The 22,556-nt window shown below is 37.4% G+C and overlaps 1 protein-coding gene and 1 pseudogene across 1 annotated transcript in view; both read right to left on the bottom strand.

Moving 5' to 3' along the window:
- The window catches only part of SCN2A (sodium voltage-gated channel alpha subunit 2), a 158,782-nt gene that overhangs the window by 100,759 nt on the left and 35,467 nt on the right, over positions 1-22,556 (bottom strand). The window lies entirely within an intron of this gene.
- On the bottom strand, positions 5,312-6,097 carry LOC129031754 (microtubule-associated protein RP/EB family member 1-like; annotated as a pseudogene).

Genomic DNA, 22,556 nt, shown 5'->3' with positions numbered 1-22,556 from the left:
CCGGTGGCTCATGCCTGTAATCCCAAGCACGGTGGCTCATGCCTGTAATCCCAGCACTTTGGGAGGCCGAAGCAGGCAGATTGCTTGAGGCCAGGAGATCAAGACCAGCCTGGCCAACATGACGAAACCCCATCTCTGCTAAAAATACAAAAAATTAGCTGGGCATGGTGATGGGCACCTGCAATCCCAGCTACTGGGGAGGCTGAGGCAGGAGAATCGCTTGAACCCAGGAGGCAGAGTTTGCAGTAAGCCAAGACCATGCCACTGCACTCCAGCCTGGACAACAGAGTGAAACTCAGTCTCAAAAAAAAAAAAAAAAAAAAACACACACCAGGAAATGACAAAGAGCAGAGTTGTTGAGTTACTATTACTGGAATAAGGGGGAAATTAATGCTGGACAGAAAGAACAAACAAGTGCATGCTGTAGTCACATTCTCATCATATTTGCATTGCCTCCACTTTTGGAAAGTAACATTATCAATATCGGGATATATACATATGATATATCTTCCATGTGTACCAACTTCCATGTATGCTGGCCAGGCAAGATACTTATAAGATTCCTTCCCCATAGTAAGTTGTCCTACTGCAATCAAGCACATAATATTTCATAAATCTCTATGGTGAGTCAACTTCAATTATCAAATCCATATTCAGGTCTTACTTTACAGATGTGCTCAGCAATATACCAACTTGTTATACAAATGATTCTCATTCAAAATAAATAAAGAATAAACAAATTTATGAAATGATTTACCAAACATATTTTTGGGAGGAGATTAGTCATAATAATAACACATAGTATCTACTTTTTTTTATAAAAATCTACACATAGTACCTACTTTTGTCAAGCACTATTTTAAGAGCTATGAAACCATTTATTCCTTATAGCAACCTAATAAAATAGATACTGTAATCATTTCCCTTTAAAACATGAGGAAAAAGTAAAAAATGGAACAAAGGATACTAGAGGCTGGGGAGGATAGGGAGAGATTTGTTAAAGGATACAAAATTACAGCTAGACAGCAGAAATAAGTTATAGCTTCTATACCACTGTAGGATGACTATACTTAACAATATTATAGAATTTCAAATAGGTAGGAGGAGGATATTGAATGTTCCCAGTACAAAGAAATGCTAAATGTTTGAGATGATGGGTGTGCTAATAACCCTGATCTGATCAGTATATGGTATATGTATTGAAATATCACTATGTACCCCATGAATATGTACAACTACTGTCAATTTAAAAAATAAAGTAACAGGAATAAACACAGGCATCCCGAAATTCAGTAGTTTAAAATACAAATAAGTTCTCACAACTGGAAAGAGTAGGGTCAGATGTGGAACTCATGCTTGCTGGCTGCAGATTTCATGTTTCTAACAATTATGCGATACTTAAGACATTTTCTGGAATTATGCACTATCAGAAACATACCAAGATATGTGAAGTTTCCTTAACATTATATTAGTTATAGAGTCACCTCTTTCTCTCCCATTGATTCTAGCCAGTGAGTGTGTCTTGGAATATTTAAAAGGGTGAACACAAAATGTTTTACCAAAACATATGAAACATCAAACGAACAACAAATGAGTATTTTTTCACGTCAAAGATACTTTTGTGTAATGTAGATTTAAGTAAAGAATTATAGTCTGTTTCTCATTTCCCAGGATAAGGTTTTCAGAAGTCATACATTAGTTTTTCTTCCATTTGTTCTGACCTTTGTTATCACATCATACTGATATTTTATAAGCGCTCTATATGACATATATTATGTGAAGGTTTTAAATTTCATTCAGTTGTACTACATTTCAGACAGAAGATTTTGTGTTACAACTTTTAAGGCCAGACGCTATATTTGGAAGACCCATAAATAATGAGAAAGGCAAACAATATTATTTGAAGTAGTCAGAAGATAAAAAATGTTAAGAATTGGGATTCTAAATTCTGATATTTCTATAATGTTTTCCTTTCAATACTCTCTTCCTTTAGTTTTCTCATTTATACAAGAGGAATATATTTTTTCTAAATTAAAATTTTAAAAAATCATGTTATTACACATGATGACATCAGCAAAAAATTATATGAAAGATAAGACAATTAAAAAAAAGGGTATGTAGTAATAAACATTGTACCACAGTTTTTTTCTACAAAGATCCACATTAATAATACATGCTCTAGAAATAAATTTATACTAAGAAAATGGCTTATTAAATTTCGTAGATGAGGACATAATTTTATATTAGTTTATATTGTAATTAGTGGTTGTGGATAAGTGCTCAAAGACAGAAAATTTTGTGCCCAAGAATTAAGAAAGCTGAGAAACACTAAGGAACATCTTTTTTTCTGGAAGTGGTCTTTTAAGTTCTGTTCTACAATTGTAGTTTTTTGGGTTCTTTGGTACATTACAGTAATGTAAACATAAACCAACAAAAGATCTGCTAAATATTATATGAATATTTATTTTTCAGATATTCTAGCTTTCTTATTTCATAGGTTCAAGTCTATTTTCTTATCAACTTTTTGATTGTTACTTGCTGTGGTATATATTTGTATATATGCACATACACACACATATGTACACACACACATATGCACATACACACACATATGTACACACACACACATATGTATATGTATCCTTCTCTTTTTAACCTGAATCCACTAGCCCATTTCTGTAACTAACAATTTCCATAACGGGGAGAAAGTTCCGAACAACCAGACTTATGTGTTTTTCTGCTGTAGAGTAGAAACGGAGAATAGTAGAATATGAAGAACTCAAGTTCAGTGTTTACTGGTCAGAAAAGCTGTTTTCTTTTAAATGCTATGTTTAGTTCCAGTATGAAACTAACTTATTTTTTATACTTTATTTTTATATTAGGCACATTGAGCAATATTCTTTTTTCTCTTTCTTGAAATAAAAAAAAAGTTATTTAGAAACTATTTAAAATAGAAAAAAAAAAGCCTGTCAAGAAACACCAGGTGGAAAATGAGTTGCCAATAAAACAGAATTTTAGGTAACAAAAGTCTAAAAAACCACAAAAGAGAAATAGCACCACTGTTATTTGAACAATGGCTATTTACTTGCATTTTTTGGCATTGTTAATCACTGAATCTGGATTTTTCTCTGAATTCCACACAAAGCATCCACTAAACAAAAATTTTGTTATAAAATGTTTACTTTTTACACACATTTTAGGACAAACTATCACCAGACACAAATCAATACAAATGCATCAGGGGCTGAACAATCTCAGTGAGTGACACATATTTTGCAAACTTCTGCCAAACAAAAGGATGGAATAGGTTGTGCACAAATCAAATGAGGGAGAGTTAAGGAATAACACATTTTAAATATTAATAACTCAGACATGGTACTGTATTTTCTGTAAAAGAAAATGAACATTTAGTAACACACTAATAAATTTTATCTCTTAAGAGATTAGTGTACTGATAAAGTATTCAGAGAACTGGAGAGCTGTGGACAGCAGATACCAAAAACACCGCAGCTTTGCAGAGGTAACCATAGCCTTCCATGATTACTCCCTTTGCCAGAGGTCCACAAAGAATTTGCAGTGTGCCCACCTGCCTGCTGCATTTCCAACTCCAAGCTGCAAACTTTAAGAACCCAAAGAGGTGTCCCCAGTGGGCAAGGGGAGCAGAGAAGAGAAGCAATGTTAGAGTAGGTAGTTAGGCAGACATGAGCAAGGCAGTAGAGAGCCCCTCCCTCGGGAATGTCAGGCAACGATCAGATGATGGTCAGGTGGTTACTAAACTGTCTAAAATAATAATTGGTCTTAGCCAGCACCAGGTAAAGACAGTCCCCCAATGGCTTAAAAAAAAACACCTGAAGCTGGTGATCAGAGGCTTCCTGATAAGATCTCGGGAATTGGGTGAGTGAGCTCAAGCATGCACATTAAAAGGCAAAATGGCAGAGTTTAACTGGTATATGACGTTCTCAGGAACACTCTACTGGTAAAGGAAAAATGCCTCAAGTGAGCATGCACACAACTTCAGTAAACACACTGCACATATTGCCCCTCCCAAGTGCTGGCAGATCACTGCACATGTGTACAGCCTACTCCAAAAGAAAATAAAGGGAAGAGAAATGCAAACGCCATAACCAGGCCATAACCAGGCCAACGTATAAAACTTCAAGTCAAAAGCCAGACAGGGCACTTGGACCTCTCAAGTTGCCTGCTTGGCCTTTTCCCAAGTATACTTTATTTCCTTTTGTTCCTGCTCTAAAACTTTTTAATAAACTCTTACTCCTACTCTAAAACTTGCCTCGGTCTCTCCCTCTGCCTTAAACCTACTTCTTCCCCTCAGCCAAATTCTTTCCTCCAACGAGGCAAGGATCAAGTTTGCGGCAGACCTCTATGGATTCACCACTGGTGACATGTTAAATGTAAAACTAAAGGATGGTAAAATGGGAAACAACCTCCATTCAAATCTCAGAGATGTGAGCAAATCCCCAAAAGTGTTGTTAGATGAAAGAATTGGACACACCTCATTTCCCAAAAAAGCATAATACATGGAAATTTCAGAGATAATTGGAAAAATTTCCAGAGAAATCCTCAATGAAAATAAAGCTCTTCAACCCAAAAATCTCAGGGCTGAAACACACCCTGTGTTCATCCAGGCAACAATGCCTCTTGCTTTTTAGCCGGAATGCAGTTGGTCAATGACACCAAATGGCTTTACAGAGCAACCTTTAGAACTTTTCTTTGGGGCCAAAGTCTAGGCCTGTGAGGTTGCATGTAGCCCTGTAAGGCCTGTGATGACACCAGGTTCCAAAGGTTCTGATATCTGGCCCTTCCTTCCAACGTACAATGTCAAACACATAAGATGTCCTGATGTGTTACATTTGATATTTTGAATATGGAAGCATATTTCAAATATTCTTTAGTCATTAACTTATTACAAAATTCTCTACCAAGATTTCACATTTGGTTAAAATTCAATTCAGTCTTTACATTTCTGTACCGAGGTCTCCACCTCAGCATATTACCTAACACATTCTCCAGCAATCAGTGTTACCTACATGCACGTGGTGAGCCCCATGGTCAGCTTCTTTGTTTCCCAGGTGAACTAACTAGATGTTAATGTTGCTCTGCTGCACAGTAAAAGCTCCTAACTCAAACTCACCAAAAAAGGAGTGAAACTCTGCAAAGTGCACTTTAAAAAGAGATACTTTATGCTCATAAAAGAAACTAGTGAGTCTTCTAAGAATAATAAAAGGGAGTATTTAACAGTTAAGCACAAGATTTGGAGTGCAGAATTCAGATAAGGCTCTGCTGGTTCAGGTTGCTAAAACTCTTCTTGTTCCTCCTGTGGGCCCCCTTCATCGGATATCACGAAGTCTTCATCTGTGGCATAGAGAATGTCTACAGTCCTCTGCAATACAGGGTCATTGTGCCCCTCGTTCTGCTGGCAAATCAATTCATTGTTCCTTAGCTGTCTGAAGTAGAAATCTCTTTCTCCAAGGCTTCAATGGCAAGTTTCAATACACTGACCTGCTAGCATCAATTTGACCCTGCAGCACTCCTACTGCCCACACCAGGATTTTTTAAATACCACCCTGCAGCCAGCCTTAGAAGCTGCAGTTATTTGTGGAAATGGTCCTCTGTGGAGCTGGATTTCTAGAGCTGAGAGGTTACTTCGGTTTATTCAGAACTGGAGCAACAATGGAGGGAGCCACTTCCGTTTCTTGACCTTGTCCATCAGCCACAGGGTTATAGCCTTTTTCATTGTAGTTTGCATCAAAAAACTTCTTAAAGTACTGAATGAACTCAAAATTGTCCTGAAACTTTCCTTTTACTAATTATCCACAGAAATTACTTTGTCAGCACCTACCCTCTTAAAAATACGGCTTGTAGTATTTTGAAGTTATGGATGAATTCATGGAATTTCACCTTCTTCAAGGCAATGGAGCCAGGGAACAGAATGACTGTAAAGTGACAATAAGCAGCCCCTGAGCACAATTGTTCCATCTTTGTCAAATTCAACTTCAGGAGACTCATTGAACCAGGCCAGTATGTCACATAGAATTAGGTTGTCATTGGTGACTGATGTCAAGTATATATTCACTGTCATCTTTGGCTTCTGGTGGAACAGTCTACTGCCCACACCCAGCCCTGGTTCCATCTTCATCTTGTTCAAAATGCTTGACCAACATTCTTTAGATATTCCATTAAATGATTGTTATGTTCTAAGACACATTTTGCTTTTCTTTAACAGAAATGCATACCGATCTTACTATGATGATCTCTGGGAAATATGATTCAGTGTATAGATAATCACTTTACATCTAACTTTCCTAGGAAAAATAAGTTAACTATATAAAAGAAATATACCTATATTTTAATGGAAGCATTTTTTATTTTACTGTAGGTAGACTAGCAATACATTGCTGCAATGTTTTAAAATCTTCAGATGTATTAAGTGCATGGTAGCAGACTTCCAAGAACTCATTCAACCGTCTCTAAATGGCTCATCAGCAGGAAGGCCACCTCTAATCTGATTACATAGTAGTTTGGTTTTGATGGATGGATGATGCTGGAATCACAGAATTCCAATTCTGGATTTTAATAATCAGGTAAGAAAGAAAATTTCCCAGGATATGGTTCTCTTTATGAGGATGAGGTATTTCCGCTTGTTTGAAATACCTGAATATTTCCAGCTCAGTTTTCCTCATTTCTTCTTTTCATCAAAGACTTCTACCTAAAATTTTTCCCTCAGTCCCTGTTCTCTTTTATGGGGGAGAAAAAGCAGCCTCTAAACTCAGTGGAACAGTAGAGCTGAATGTCTGGGCATCTTCCCCATGTCAGAATGAGCAGGTAGAGCCAGGATCAGAAGGTCTTTGAAATAATAATAATAGTAATAACAAGCCGGGCGCGGTGGCTCACGCCTGTAAACCCAGCACTTTGGGAGGCTGAGGCAGGCAGACCACGAGGTCAGGAGATCGAAACCATCCTGCTAACATGGTGAAACCCCATCTCTACTAAAAATACAAACAATTAGCCAGGCGTGGTGGCAGGCACCTGTAGTCCCAGCTACTAGGGTGGCTGAGGCAGGAGAATGGCATGAACCCAGGAAGCGGAGCTTGCAGTGAGCCGAGATCACGCCACTGCACTCCAACCTGAGCGACAGAGCGAGACTCCGTCTCAATAAATAAATAAATAAATGAAATAATAATAAAACAATGCTCAAAAAATAGCTACATTCTGAAGTGTATGTATGCATGCCTGTGTGTATGAGAGACAGAGAGAAACAGACAGAGAGAGAGAGAGAGAAAGGGAGAGAGAGAGAGAGAGAACTAGAGAGGAGTGAAGGAGAGCATAGGAGACCATGGGTTCATTTCTTCATGTAATGTCAACACTACCTAAATTGTGGCACACTACTAGCTTCTTGATTTGTTATCTCATTGATCCTTGCATTATTTGTGAAGGAAGTAGTATTGTTGTCACTTTTCAACTGTGGGAGTGATCAGGGTATATGGATGTTGAATAACTTGCCATTGCCACACTGAGCCAGAGTTTAAATTTGCATGTGTCTGATTTCAAATACTAAATATAGTCCATGTTCCATTTTTCCCCCAGGGTGAGAAATGCACCACTGAGCTACAAGTTAAGAAGGGAAATATGATATAAGTCTGATTTTCTAAAAGTCACTGGATCCCTTTCTATACCTAAGATGTTTATAGAATCCCACAGGTCCATTGCTATTAGACAAATTTGTGACCCAGTACAAATAACATAGTTTCTCTTTATAATCTTGCTATTGCTATTATGGGGCTAGCTTAACCTCTGCCGGGAAGCAGAAGTTGTTTTCTCAATACCTTCACATGCACCATAATGAATGTACTCTTATCCCAGGCAGGGAGGATGAGCTTACACATTTATAAGGAACTCTCTTCTGCAATACTGTATACATCTCTCCTCATATTCATTTATTGATGAGTTAACCATTCTTGTGACTCCAGCTTACACTTATATGATACCCTCAACATAGATCCCTAGTCCTGAGTGCTCATTCAGGATCCCATCACATATTCCCAACAACCTATAGCTAAGGTCTCCTGGGCTGTAGGTTCTTGGAGCCTCAAGTGAACATTTCCAAAATTGAACTTATCTTCCTTAGAAATTTATACCATTTCTTAAATATTTCCATTTCCTTCATTTTTCTTCTTTTTTCCTAAATTAGAAGTATTTTTTCCTGACTTAGTTGTTTCACTCCCTTTCCTTTAATTTATGATCTCTGTCACCAAGTCTTAATATTTCTACCTCTAGGAAATACCTCTATGATTTGCTTCTGCCACTGCATCTTCATTACCATCAATGTATTTCAGGAACAGATACATAACAGGACACATCATTTATGTATTCAACAAATAATGTCAAGTTCCTCAGGCAAAAAACCTTACAGCCATCCTTGATTCCTTTCTCTCTCTCTCATATACTATGTCATAACCTCTAGTGACCTTTTTGTTCTATATTCAAAATATATCTTGGATCCAATCATTTCTCACCTCCTCTACCATTAGCACACTGGTTCAAGTTGCCACCATTATTCACTTAGATTACTGCAATTGCTAGGGCCAGTAATTTATGAAGTACAGTGCAAAACTGATAATGTTGAGGCCCCAGCTGTGAGTGGTGCCTTGCACCTGCAATCCTAGCTACTCCAGAGGCTGAAGCTGGAAGATTCCTTGAGGCTAGGAGTTGGAAACCAGTCTGAGCAACATAGCAAGACCCACCTCTAAAAAAAAGAGGAAGACACTTGTTTAGCAGGAAAAAGGGGCCATTAAAAGATTATGCAACATAGTTTTTTTCTTATTTATGCAAACTGTCTACTGATCTGATGGTTTTTATTTGTTATTTAATGTTGTACTCATTGGAGCAGGTAAACACTTGCAGGGCAAACATAGAGCCATATGAGTGTCCCTGATTCAGAGCAGAAGATAATGTCTGCCCCCATCCCCCACTGCCAAATTCCCCTTCCCACCAGTTGCTGGACTGAAGCAACCTGCCCTCAGTTGGGGTCAGAGAAGTCAATCTACCCTTCCCATAAGCCTGCCACCCAAACTGGTGGAAGGTCAACCCCCCAAAGCATTGGAACTCTGCACCTGACATACCTGGATTAGAGGTGAGTGAGAAGCTCTCTTCCACTGAGTCTCTCACTTGGCTTGGCACTTCCAGCCTGAGGTGCATTCCTAACTGCAACTTGACCTGAGCTTGTGACCAAATCCCCAACAGGCTTACGGGCAGCAGAACACAGACATCTTCCCACCAGCAACCCAGCATTCTCCCTTTTGGAGGGTGGCAATAGTTGCTGGGAAAAGGTGAAGAAGGGAACACTGAGTGGCCTGGGCAGGGGGCAGGGGTGCAGGTAGTGTTGAACCTCTCCACAGCAGGAAGTACCAGACACTGAGCACCCAGAACATGGTCCACAGTCCCATGACTTTCACTCACAAAACCTAAATTCAAACACAAATTATTAAAATTACCAAGATGGTGACTGCAAAGCATTAGGCTCCATGTGTGGGGCCCTTCTTAGCACGGAGCCTTGTCTGACTGCCCACGAAGCCAGCCCTGATAATAATGTCTAAATTGGTCTCCATGATTAATTTTTGGCCTCCTTCAGTTTATTCTCAGTGTAGTAGCCAGATTCCTTTGAAATGCAAAAACAGTCAAGTCACTACTCTGCTCAGGACTCTACAGTGACTCAGAGGAAAAGTCAAAGTATGAGCCATGGCTTGTGTTGGCCTGCAAGTTCTGCCCACCCTCCTTACTTCCTTCTCGCATGTCGTCTCCTGCCCTGAACTTTCTCACATGGCTACTTCTCACCAAGCACTCCAGACACACTCCCAGCTCATGGCTTTGCACTTGCTTTCATCTCTGCTTAAAATGCTTTCATCTCTGCTTGAAATGCTTTCCTCCCAGAAATTTGCATGGCTCATTCCCTTAGCACCTACTAGTCTTTGCTCAAATAGGACTTTCCCAGTGATGCCTTCCCCAACCATGCTATATAAAATTGAACACCATCCCCTACAACTGAACACACACACACACTTTCACACACTCTAACCACATCTCCTTCCTTATTTCCCTCTATAACTTCAACTTCCCCTAATATAATATCTATTTTTTTAGAGATAGGGTCTTGCTCTGTTGCCAAGGCTAGTGTGTAGTGGCAAAGCTCACTGCAGCCTCGACCTCCTGGGCTCCAGTGATCCTCCCACCTCAGCATCCCAAGTAGCCAGAATTACAGGCACATGCCACCCTGCCTGGCTAATTTATTTTATTTGTAGAGATGAGGGTCTTGCTATGTTGGCTTTAACTCCTGGCTTTAAGCAATTCTCCTGCCTTGGCCTCCCAACTGGCTGGGATTAAAGGCATGAGCCAACATGCCTGGCCTAGTATGAAACTTATTAATAATTATTTATATTGTTTATTATTTGTCTCTGTACATTGCAATGTAAACTACATGTCTTAGGTCAGGTTCCCCAGAGACAGTCACTGAGATGTGGCTTAGTGGGAAAGTGATTAGTTAAGGAAGTACTCCTAGGATCAATCATGAAAGGAGTGGGTAAAGCTGCAGGTCTGGATGGGGAAGGAGCCAAGCTAAGGTGTAATTCCCAACAAAGCCCTACAGAAGGTGGCTTTATTATGATCCCACAGGACAACTTTGGAGTACAAATTATATATTTCAGTTTGTCCCTATATGAAGCAAGGGATCTGTACTTTCATAAGATTGCAATAGTCAGTCTTGGCTAAGGATATGGGTGGGGGCACATAAACTCCCCGGCACTTCAGACTTTGTGCTGAAGTGGAAAAAAATGACTCAAATAATCTGAAGACAGTTCTCTAAAGCAAGACACAGGTACAGATTCTTAAAAGCAGAAACACTCACCTGCCAGGAGAGGGACACAGAGATAACAATAAAAGGGACTGAGGTGATCTAGTTTGGGTGAAGCAACATGATGTTTATTTTACTAATGAGAACAAGACTGTTTTCTTTTCTTTTTACTCTATCGCTAGTGCTTAGGACAATCCCTGGCACAGAGTAGAGATTGAGTACATAGGTAAATAATTGTATTGCATACCTTCTATGGTCCAGGCTCTACAATAGCCTGAGTACATAGTAGAGATAAACATAGGCCTTCCAAGACAAATTACCATTGCTTTTAAAGGTTCTATCTCCTGCATTCAAATTTACAGAATGTATTAGTCTGTTTTCATGTTGCTGATAAAGACATACCCGAGACTGGGCAATTTACAAAAGAAAGAGGTTTAATGGACTTACAGTTCCACCTGTTGGTTGGGGAGGCCTCACAATCATGGCAGAAGGCAAGAAGGAGCAAGTCACATATTTCATGAATGGCGGCAGGCAAAGAAAAAGGGCTTGTGCAGGGAAACTACCCCTTATAAAACCATCAGATCTTATGAGACTTATTCACTATCACAAGAACAGCACGGGAAGCACCTGCCCACACGATTCAGTTACCTCCCACTGAGTCCCTCTCACAACATGAGGGAATTCAAAATGAGATTTGGGTGGGACACAGGCAAACCATATTACAGAATTAATGTCATCTATCTCCCTCCTCCTTCCACTAATCTCTATCAAGTTCTGTGAATTGTGCTTCTGAAATTACATATCTATCTCTTCCGTTCTCATTCCGTTGCCAACATGCAGATTCAATATTTTATTATAATTAACTGGGTTACTGTAAACAGATAATAATCTCCATTCTTCCATTTGTTTCTCATCCATTTTATATATAATTACTAATATAATATTTTTAAAAACTTGGCTGTAGTTATAATAATAATCTGTCTAAAACCTTTATCATTTAAGTCCAATTAAAAGTTCGAATATGTTATCCTTTTGTGCTCTGATCTTAGCTTTCATTTCCATCCTTTATACCTTTTTGATGATGTTCAACCAAAGGTTAATTATTTTCTGTTCCCAATCTCTCCACTTTCTCCCCTTTGTACCTTTGCTCTGTTTCTTCCATTTGAAATGAATTGTCTTCCCTATCTCAACCAATGAATTCAACACAAACTTATCAAAATTATCTCAGATACCATTTGCTCTAAGAAGACTCTCTTCATCTCCTGAGCTGGAAGCTATCTCCCCCTTCAGAACTCTTGGGACACCTCCTAGATAATGTGGTATATGGGAAAGAGTATGGGTTTTGAATCAAATTATTGGGATTGAAATCCAGTTCTGCCATTTAGTAATTCAGTGACCTTGAGTGAGGCTCAAACTCTCAGAGCCTCAGTTTTCTGATCACTAAGATTCCTCTTCCTGGCATGTAAAGAATGCTTCCTTCCTTCTTTCCTTCCTTCCTTCCTTCCTTCCTCTTTCTTTCCTTCCTTCTTGCCTGCCTTTCTTTCTTGCCTTCTTTCTTTTTCTTTTGCTCTTTCTCTCTTTTTCACAAGGTTCTGCTCTGTTGCCTATGCTGGAGTGCAGTGTTGTGATCAAGACTCACTGCAACCTTGACCTCCCAGGCTCAAGAGATCCTCCCATCTCAGCCTCCTAAGTAGCTGGGACTATAGTGCACATCACCGTACTTGTCTAATTTTCTAACATTTTATAGAGATGGAGTTTTGCTATGTTGCCAGGGCTGGTCTCCTGGCTCAAGTGATCCCCCTGCCTTGGCCTCACAAAGTGCTGGGATTATGGCCATGAGCCACCTTGCCTAGTCCAGCTTTCCTTTCCAGTCCTCCCTCTTACCAACCCCTATGATAGGATTAGACTTTGTGTCCCCACCCAAATCTCATCCTGAATCGTAATCTCCATAATTCCCATGTGTCAAGGGGGAGACCAGGCGGGGGTAATTGAACCATTGGGGTGATTTCCCCAATGCTGTTCTTGTGATAATGAGTGAGTTCTTACAAAATCTGATGGTTTTATAAGGAGCTCTCCCCTCTTTGCTCAGCACTTCTTCCTGCCGCCTCAAGAAAAGGGTGCCTTGCCTCCTCTTTGCCTTTTGCCATGATAGTAAGTTTCCTGATGCCTCCCCAGTCATGCCAAACTTTGAATCAATTAAACCTCTTTCCTTTATAAATTTCCCAGTCTCAGAGAGTTCTTTATGGCAGCATGAAAATGAACTAATATACTCTACCGGTGTCTTATGGTACAGACAAAATATAATGTGCTCACGGTCTTCTAAATTTTCACACTAATCTCTGTGTTTCCACTTCAGGGGTATTGTTTAAGCTGTTTTCACTACCTGAAGTTCATGACACCAATTCAACCCAGGAGACAATAGCAGTTTAAATCTCAAATACATTTTCCATGCACACTTTCACATCCTTCCAGCTGGGTACACCCTTTCACTTTTTCAAGCTTAAGAACATTTGTTTTTCACACACCATTTTTTCTATTTAAGTAATTGCCTTCAAGTAAGATTATGATGTACTCCTCTTTGTAACTCTTGCAGTACATAAAGCAATGCCTTGCAGAAAGTAGATATTCAGTAAAAGAGCTGAATAACAGAAGATTTCAAATAGAAGCAGCATTGAGCAAACTTTCATATTGAAAAGAGGCTGGGGGTGAAATAGCCTCTGTCGATTCTAGAGGGCAGATCTAAGGTTACTATGAATGTTATAGAAAGCAAAATGTTGATAAAATATGTTGAAGTAAATTAAAACAGACCAGGCTTGAAGAATTTCTGAACAGACAAATCCAAGTGGCCCTCAGAAATAACTTAAACTTTGCTTGATGTGCAAACATATGCAAAACTCAACTTGAACTATTTCTTATAAATGCCTAAAGAGAAATGAAACTTAAGGCTAATCAATCAGAAGCTGCCAACTCATGTAGTAATATAAGTAGGAACTTTTCAGCAAGATAGATCAAATAAGGCAACTATATAATTGTAACCAATTAAATATTTCCTTTGCTTTATTTCTACATTCTCCCTATAAAAGCTTTCTCTTTGAGTTCTCTCAAGTGGCCTCAGAACCACTTTTGGTTTGGAGCTGATTCAAGAATTACCATTTGCTCAAATAAGCTCTTTAACATTTTATTGTTTCTCAATTTACTTTTTAATAATTATAAGTAACAATGTTCAAATTCTGAGATTTGCATAAAAATATGAGTATTTTTAAATATGAAATAATCGTCAATTACTAGCAGATACTGCAGTAAGGATGCCTGTCTGAATAATTAGAATGTGTAATTCCCCAAATATTTTCAACCTCCAGATTCTATGATTGCCTTAAAAAAACACCAAGCATTACATTATCTTTTACTAAGTAAGAAAAAATGAAGACAGAATTAAACTAATTTTTTTTTTTTGAGACGGAGTCTTGCTCTGTCGACGCCTGTCAAATTTTTTGTATTTTTAGTAGAGATGGGGTTTCACCATGTTAGCCAGGATGGTCTCCATCTCCTGACCTCGTGATCCGCCCACCTCAGCCTTCCAAAGTACTGGGATTCAGGCATGAGCCACCACGCCCAGCCAGAATTGAACTAATTTTTAAGATCATTGACATAAACTCTAGATAAGAGATAATTCAACATCCAGAAGCTGGTCACAGAACATGTTAGCTTCCTGATGAGTGATTGAGACCGATCCCTTTTTACTGTGGGCTTACTGGACTTGATGAAAAACTTCCAGTCTCTAGTGCTGATTGCATCATGTGGGGTCTTCATAAATATGTGGTACTGAATTAATAATGGGGCCTAACCTGCATTTGTACAACCAAATCAAAGGTGTCAAGGGAGAAGATGAAGTAAGGAAAGACCTTACCAGTGAAATCTGGCTTACTTTTAAAATACAACTAATCACAGTTTCTTGGACTACAGTGAAGCATTCGAGAGCAATGGCGTAGAAGTTTTCTTGTCACTTTTTAGCACCAAGAATGAATCTATTTGTCTTTGTTGGGCTCATATTATAAATATATTTTCAGCAAAACATGTCAAAATATGTGTCCAGACATTTTTTTTTTAATTAAAATTAGTTCCTTGGAGGGCCAGGCACTTAACACAAAAGTACTATGACCCAATAACTTTGCAATTCCTTCTTTTGGAATTGTTGCGTTTGTATTTTTAGGGAGCTAATTTACAAATCTTTTTTTTTGTTCTAAGTATTTTTGGCAACCTGTTTCTAGCTACACCTTATTATGAGACATCATTCATTTTGAAGAACTCTTACTACTATTTGGCATGACCAATTCTTCTGAGCAAAACAAACAAACAAAAAAAGGCAGTAATTTTAGAGCCAGACAAAACTGGTTTACATCTTACTCTCCTACTTTCTAGCTGTGGTTCTTTGGTCAAAATACCTAGATTATTGTGAAGATTAAAGAGTATAACTTGGCTGGGCGCAGTGGCTCACGCCTGCCATCCCAGCACTTTGGGAGGCCGAGGAGGGCAGATTATGAGGTTAGGAGTTCAAGACCAGCCTGGCCAACATTGGGAAAACCCATCTCTACTAAAAATATAAAAATTAGCCAGGTGTTGTGGCGGGTGCCTGTAATCCCAGCTGCTTGGGAGGCTGAGGCAGGAGAATTGCTTCAACCCAGGAGGCGGAGGTTGCAGTGAGCCGAGATCACACCACTGCACTCCAGCCTGGGCGACAGAGCAAGACTCTGTCTTGGAAAAAAAAAAAAAAGGGTATAACTTAAGTAAAATATCCAGTATACATAACAGATGCTACTAATGCTCTTTTCTCTGTCTTTCAAGCTCTTACATATAGCACTGTACTAAGCACAATGAATGAAACCAAATCATAAACAATAAACCTAATCTTTCAGTATTTACAATCCAGCTAATCATTTAACAAAAATTTTGAAATATCTACTAAGGGCTAGTCTTCTTCCAGATGCTTGGGATACAGTAATGAACCAAACAGACAAAACCTTGCCCTTGTGGAGCTTATATTCTAGGTAACCCAGTGGAGGGATACAGATAATGCCCAAGTAAGGCAAATATAGATTCTGTCATGTGGTACTAATTGCTCCAGGGGAAGAAAATTTATGAAAAAGAGAGAAAAAATAATCAGGGTTGGGGAGGAGAAGGATGTATTGCAATTTTAAATAGGGTGGTTATGGAGAGGCTTGCTGAAGAAATGAGGTTTAACAAAAGCCCTGAAGGAGAGTGGAGAATCTAGCCAAGTCATGAGCCTCCCTAGATAAATGGGTTCCATGGGGAATTAATGCATCAGAAGAGTTATGGAATGGTGTTCACAGTTGAAAGGCCTGTTGGAAGGTAAAACTGAACGAATGCAATAAAACAAGGCAGTAGCACATCAACAGGAATAAGAAAGTAGAGCAGGTAGCAGTGACACTGGGGACAACAGCAGTTGCTGCCAACCTCAGTTAGGCCTGCCATCTGGTTTCACAGCAGTTTCACCAGTGACACCTGTGACATAAATGTCAAGATCAGAGCCCAAGCCAGACCCGGAGAAGCAACAATCGTACCAGAAATAAAGGGGAGCTCTCTGCCATTCTATGTCCTTGGCTTGAGCACAGAAGGAGGATGATGAAAGCAGGATAGCCAAGGCTGGGCTGCCCGGAAAAATCCAAACCTGGATGGCTGCCTGCAGGGTGGACCCAAGAACAGCTTTACGGATATGAAAAGTACAGCAGCCAAATTTAGCAACTAGAAACAGCTCGACGTCAGAGAAGTGGACGAGGCAAAATATTGCCTGTATTTAATGCCTAGAAATATTTGTTGAAATCTGAAAAGATTAGAAAAGGGATTCTCTTTTTAACCAGGGTACAGTTTTTAAACTAGGCAATAGTAGCAACTAAATTATACAGCTACACATCAGGTATTTGTACAAAATGTTCTTTTGTTTGTTTTCATGTGTGAAAAGTGTTTTGGTAATGTATTTTTCTATTCAATATAGGGGTAGCTATATTCACTGGCATATTCCATTACTTCCAGTCATTCCTAATACATTACAGAGAAAAAATAACCACTCTGTTCCTCGGTTCACTCAATCTCTTGACCACTGGGGTTTTTTCCTTTCTTTCTTTTTTTTTTTTTTTTAATTTTTTCTCCCTTACTTAGAATAAGGAAAATCCTTCTCCTGGTTAAATCCATAAATATACTATTGGAATAAATTCAGATTATTGGGAGTAAGTAAACCATTTTTTTGTGTTGTAAAGCAATAAAATATTTCAAATTCATTTTCTTCTTTTTCTTAATATTATTAAATATCAAGTTTTGCCTATAGGAGTGAATTGAGAAGGAGTATTTTATACAAAAAGAAATTTTATTTTGGATTCTGTATTTTAAAATATTTTGTATAGCTTCATGCATGTGAATTTTAAAAGTATGGCTGGAACTCATAAGATGGTTGGATTTTGACCAGCATCTCTATCCATGTGCACAGATACAGGAGCCCACATATGTCAGATTCATGTGATTTCTACCCCACCATATTGCTGCACCAGTTTCATCTCCAAATGAAAACAGAAAAAACAGCAGGCTGGAGAAGGAAAAAGGGCAAAAGGCTCAGAAAAACTTACCGTCTCCCCCCAATAAAGTGACCATTTGCATTCTATATATCCATTACCAGGCTGACACTCATGAGTGACATTTTCCATTTATTTTTCTCACTCTCAACCAAAATATATGGAAATAATTAAAAGCAAAGACTGATCTCTAAAAACAAAAGCAAAGCATCGTCATTTGGAAATTATCAAAGGGCAAGAAATGACTCATACATTTTTTGAAAAGTTCAAATCATATTCACAAATTATAAACTACATTTTCTTTTGGGTTCTTATAAAGAAAGAGACAGGGAGAAAGAGAGAGAAGGAGAGAGGGAGAGAGAGAGAATGGTTTTAGTTCTATAAAGAAAATATTTTTCAACATTAAAGAATTTATAAATTGTAAGATATGACTAAGATTTAGAATTAAATCCCTACTTCATAAAAAAGATCTTGAGTGTGTTTTTTCTTTGTGTTGGCACTATAACCAATGCAAATTAAAATAATGGGTTTTGTGTTTGGAAGGGGGCCTCCCAAGAGATCATTTAGTCAGGCTTCTTATATTCATTAAGGATTAAACTAAAATCAGAGACAGATGATTTTGTCTCATATCTCAGAACAGAGATTTCACAACTTTCTTTGAGTGCTTATTCAACTCTTTAATCACCATCTAACTTATTCCTTAGTTATAATTTCTATCAATATTAACACTATCTAGACTATTTTCACTAGCACTTCATTGGATGAAAATGGAAGCATTATGCACATTGCTATAAGAGATTTATCAGGAGAAAATTGCCAAAATGTTTATTTAGCATTTTATTTATTGGCATTTTGAAAGGATCTATGCCCATTGGTTGAACCAAGATCCAATGACTTCGTTACAATTGCAGTAGAGTTAAAACACTGGCTGATTGTGACCATAATTCCTATAATTCTCAGCCTTCAGTCTACATTTTGCCCACCCTCTTTCTCATTTCATCTGAAGATAATTAAATTCTAATTTGATTAATAAGTTCTTGATTATTATGAAATAATATGAAATGGTTAAACGCATGAACACAGAGATTCCTAACATATTGTATTCTAATTATCACTCTGTATAGCATATTGCATTTGTGTGTGTGTGTGTGTGTGTGTGTGTGATTTCCTTCTTTGATCCATGGATTGATTATTTAGAAGTCTGTTGCTTAATTTTGTAAAAAGGGGCCTTTTCTAGATATCTAATTGTAATTGATTTCTAATTTAATTCCATTGTAGTCAAATACTCTTTGAAATGAATTGTGACTTATTTTATGGCCTAGCATAACACCACCTGTGGAATGTTCCATGTGTATTTGAAAAGAATGTATATTCTGAAGTTGCTGGGTATAATATTCTATAAATGTCAGTTAGGTCTGCAGGTTTGATCCCTGATAATGTTATTCAGGTTCTCTATATCATTGATTTTTTGTCTTCTTGTTCTAGCAACTGCTGAGATAAAATTGATAAAATCTCTAACAATTATTGTGGATTTCTCTGCTTTTTACTTTATTCTGCCATTTTTTTCTTCTTGGATTTTGAAATTCTACTTTGTTATACCCTTTTAAGATTGTTATGCCTTGTTACAAATTGGCCTTTTTTTCCCAATAAAATGACCATTTTTATCTGTGTTAGTATCCTTTCTCTTAAAATCTACTTTTTGATATTCGTATAGCCATATCAGCTTTCTTTTGCTTAGTGTTTGCATGCTCTATCTTTTACTGATTTTTTTACTTTCAACCTGTCTGTGTTATATTTAAAAAATGTGTTGAAAACAGCATACCACTGAACTTTGCTCTTTATCCAGTCTGACAATCTTAAGGGTAATGAAAATATACACCCACAAAAAGACCTATGCAAGAATGTTCATAGTAAACTTTTTTATAATAGTTAAAACTTAGAAACAACTCAAATGCTCATCAATAGGTAAATGAAAAATTATTATAACATACTTATATAGGAGAGTGCTACTCAACAACAAAAAGTTATGATATACTTACATATGCAAGAAAATGGTTAAATCTAAAAAAAAAAGTGTTAAGTGACAAAAGCCAGGAAAAAAAGTAACATGCTTTATAATTCTACTTATGTGAAGTTTTTGAGCTGGTAAAACTAAGCTATAGTGATAGAAATTGGAACAGTGGTTGTCTCTGGGAGAAGGAGGGATTGACAGGAAAAGGGTACTGGGATGATAGAAATATTCTACATCTTAATTGGAGCAGTTGCCAGACAGGGGAATATATTTGTCAAAACTCAAAGTAATATACACTTAAAAATATCTGTATTTTATTTTATGGAAATTGTATTTCAATGAAAGATAATGACATGAGCCCAATCTCCACTACCTTTTGTCTACTTCCTATTTTCCATAGTCTATATTAGTTACACCAAGCCAGGCTGGGTAAGCTGAGACACGCTAACAATGTTTACATTGTCTTGCTGACTCTCTTTCAGTTGACAGAATTCCTATCGAGTATCTCCTATGTAGTATCTCCATGTGGCCAGCAATAAGATTGTAAGCTTCTCTGATATGAATCATACTTTAATGGGAAGCACAAGTCCAATTATGCCTCTTAGATAATTCTCTCCAAAATAATTAGGAGGTGGCTCCTTCTGGGTCTTTGCTCATAATACCATTCATACTCTCTGCTTCCAAAGAATTCAAAACCTAATTAGGTTGTCAAAATAAATACAGAGAAATTTAAGTAATAACACCGAGTCCAGTAACAACATAAGAGAACAACATACAAAAGCAATCCAAGACAGCAAGGTAGTACCCTATTTATCTGTGGTAACAATGACAAGCTTGAACAGATTTTTAAAAATTTTACAAATGTTTTTATGCACAGTATTTTACTTATCATGTACAACAATCTTAGAAGATAGATCAGGGAGGTATAAACATCCTCATCTTTTAGATAAAGAAATTGAGTTTTCAATCAGGCTATGTTACTGGCCAAGCAAACAAGCGATAGATGGAAGACTGCAACTAGTATTTTGACTCCTGCTCCCAAAAAGGATTTATTCTATATCGCTTTTTGTTTATAAAAGGTTAACAGCATTGAGATCTGAAGTGATGTACAGAGGCTTCGTGGATGTGGTGGTACTTACATTAGGCTTTAAAGGCTGGCTGGAGTGAGAGAATATTCCAGTTGCAAGGGAAAATTATGAGAAAAGGCCCAAACCCAAGCAGGACCTGACTCTGACCTATAGGAGAAAGCAAAGCAGGTTGGGACAATAGCAGATGAGAAAATTAGTTGGACTGGGGTGGAGGTTCTTGCCTTGGTCAAGTTGCAGATTTTATACAGAAAGGACGACAGTAACCAGAGTCCAGAGGTATCAAATACAATGCCAAAAGTCAATGGCAACTTGCAGAAGCTTTTTAAAAGGAAAGTAAAATATTAAGAAGAAAACTCTATTACAAAATATGTTAAATATTATAAATTATCAATGTTACAAAAAAACTGATATGATACATATTTAAATTACAATTCTAGTACAGTTGTAAGAGCAGATAAGCAATGGGTGGGTTGTAAAGAAATGAAAGAATTAAGTGCACAAAACTTGTTTGAAATTTACTGTTAAGTGAATAAAAACAGTAGCAAAATAGAACCGAAGAGCACATTTTTCAGTATGAGAGAGAGCCATACTTGCTTGAAGGCATAAAAAAGGAGTTATTAAGAATACGAAATTAAGAATGTGAAAAGAAACTTGCTTGAGGGGACTTTTGAAATAAGAAGGCTAGGATGGGGTCAAGAACAAAGAAGAAATTGTTAAGCTGTGAAATCAAGAGGGATAACATTAAGCATGCAGAAAAGTCAGAGTAACTGGATGAAGAGATTAAAGTAAACAACAGAGAAGATTAAATTCACCTCAGCACCTCAGTCTTTTCAATAAAGCCCTGTGCAAGATGCTGCTGAAAAAGAACAGAAGAGAAGAATTGGTATTGAAAAATTCAGGAAAGAATAAAAAGGCCATTTGAATTATCACTGATAAGAAATGGATTGTGTTGGTTGTTTTCAGAAGAAATAAGATGTTATAAACGTAAAAGTTAATATATAAATTTAAACACTTGATTTTAATAAACATATTTAAGTAAAAACATAAATTTAAGTAATAATGTATACATATATAGTATCTCCCTATGTTGAATTGACATTCTTTTTCGATTTGAATAAAGGAAAATAGAATGGTCACATATGAGGCCCAATTTTATCTGTCTAATAATCCATAAATGTAACAGAATAAAGCATCATGATAATGACCATTTTTGTTGAAATCTTACTAAGGCCAGGAATTGTCTTAAGTGTTTTACATGTACATTTCATTAATTCAATCTTCACAATAAAATGTAAGATGGAACAATTATTAATCCCATTTTACCAAAGGAAGCCAAAATTAGTTTATTTCTTGCTTAAGAACACATTAGTGAGTAGGGAAGCCTGAATTTGGACTATGGCAACCTGAATCTGAGTCCAAGTTCTTGACCACCATGTTTGCTTGGTAGCTAAAACCATTAATATGAACTGTAAAATGTTACTCAAAACTCCATTTCCTGATAGAGTTAATAATCCAATATTTTATTATGTTCTATTTTTAATTATATTTAATTGACAATTAAAAATTGTATATATTTATGGTGTGCAACTTGATATTTGCATTGTGAAATGATTAAATCAAACTAATTAATATCTCCATCACCTCAGATATTTATATTTTGGTGGTGAGAACATTTAAAATCTACACTTAGCAATTTTTGAATATGCAACACAGTATTATTAACTACAGTCATTACATTGTACAATAGATCTCCAGAACTTATTCCTCCTGTTTAACTGAACTTTTGTACCCTTTGACCAACATTTTCCATTCCTCCACCCCTACAGCCCTACCCACTAGCCCCTGGTAACCACCATTCTACTTTCTGTTTCTGTGAGTTTGACTTTTTTAGATTCCATACCTAAGTTACATCATGCAATATTTGTCATTCTGTGCTTGGCTTATTTAACTCAACCTAATGTCCTCCAGGTTCATTCATGTTGTCACAAGTGACAGAATATCCTTCTTTGTTAAGG

Source organism: Pongo pygmaeus, chromosome 11 (assembly GCF_028885625.2).
Source record: "Pongo pygmaeus isolate AG05252 chromosome 11, NHGRI_mPonPyg2-v2.0_pri, whole genome shotgun sequence".
Classification (NCBI taxonomy): domain Eukaryota; kingdom Metazoa; phylum Chordata; class Mammalia; order Primates; family Hominidae; genus Pongo; species Pongo pygmaeus.
The sequence above is the reverse complement of the archived record's forward strand: the minus strand, read 5'-3'. Positions and strand labels throughout refer to the sequence as shown.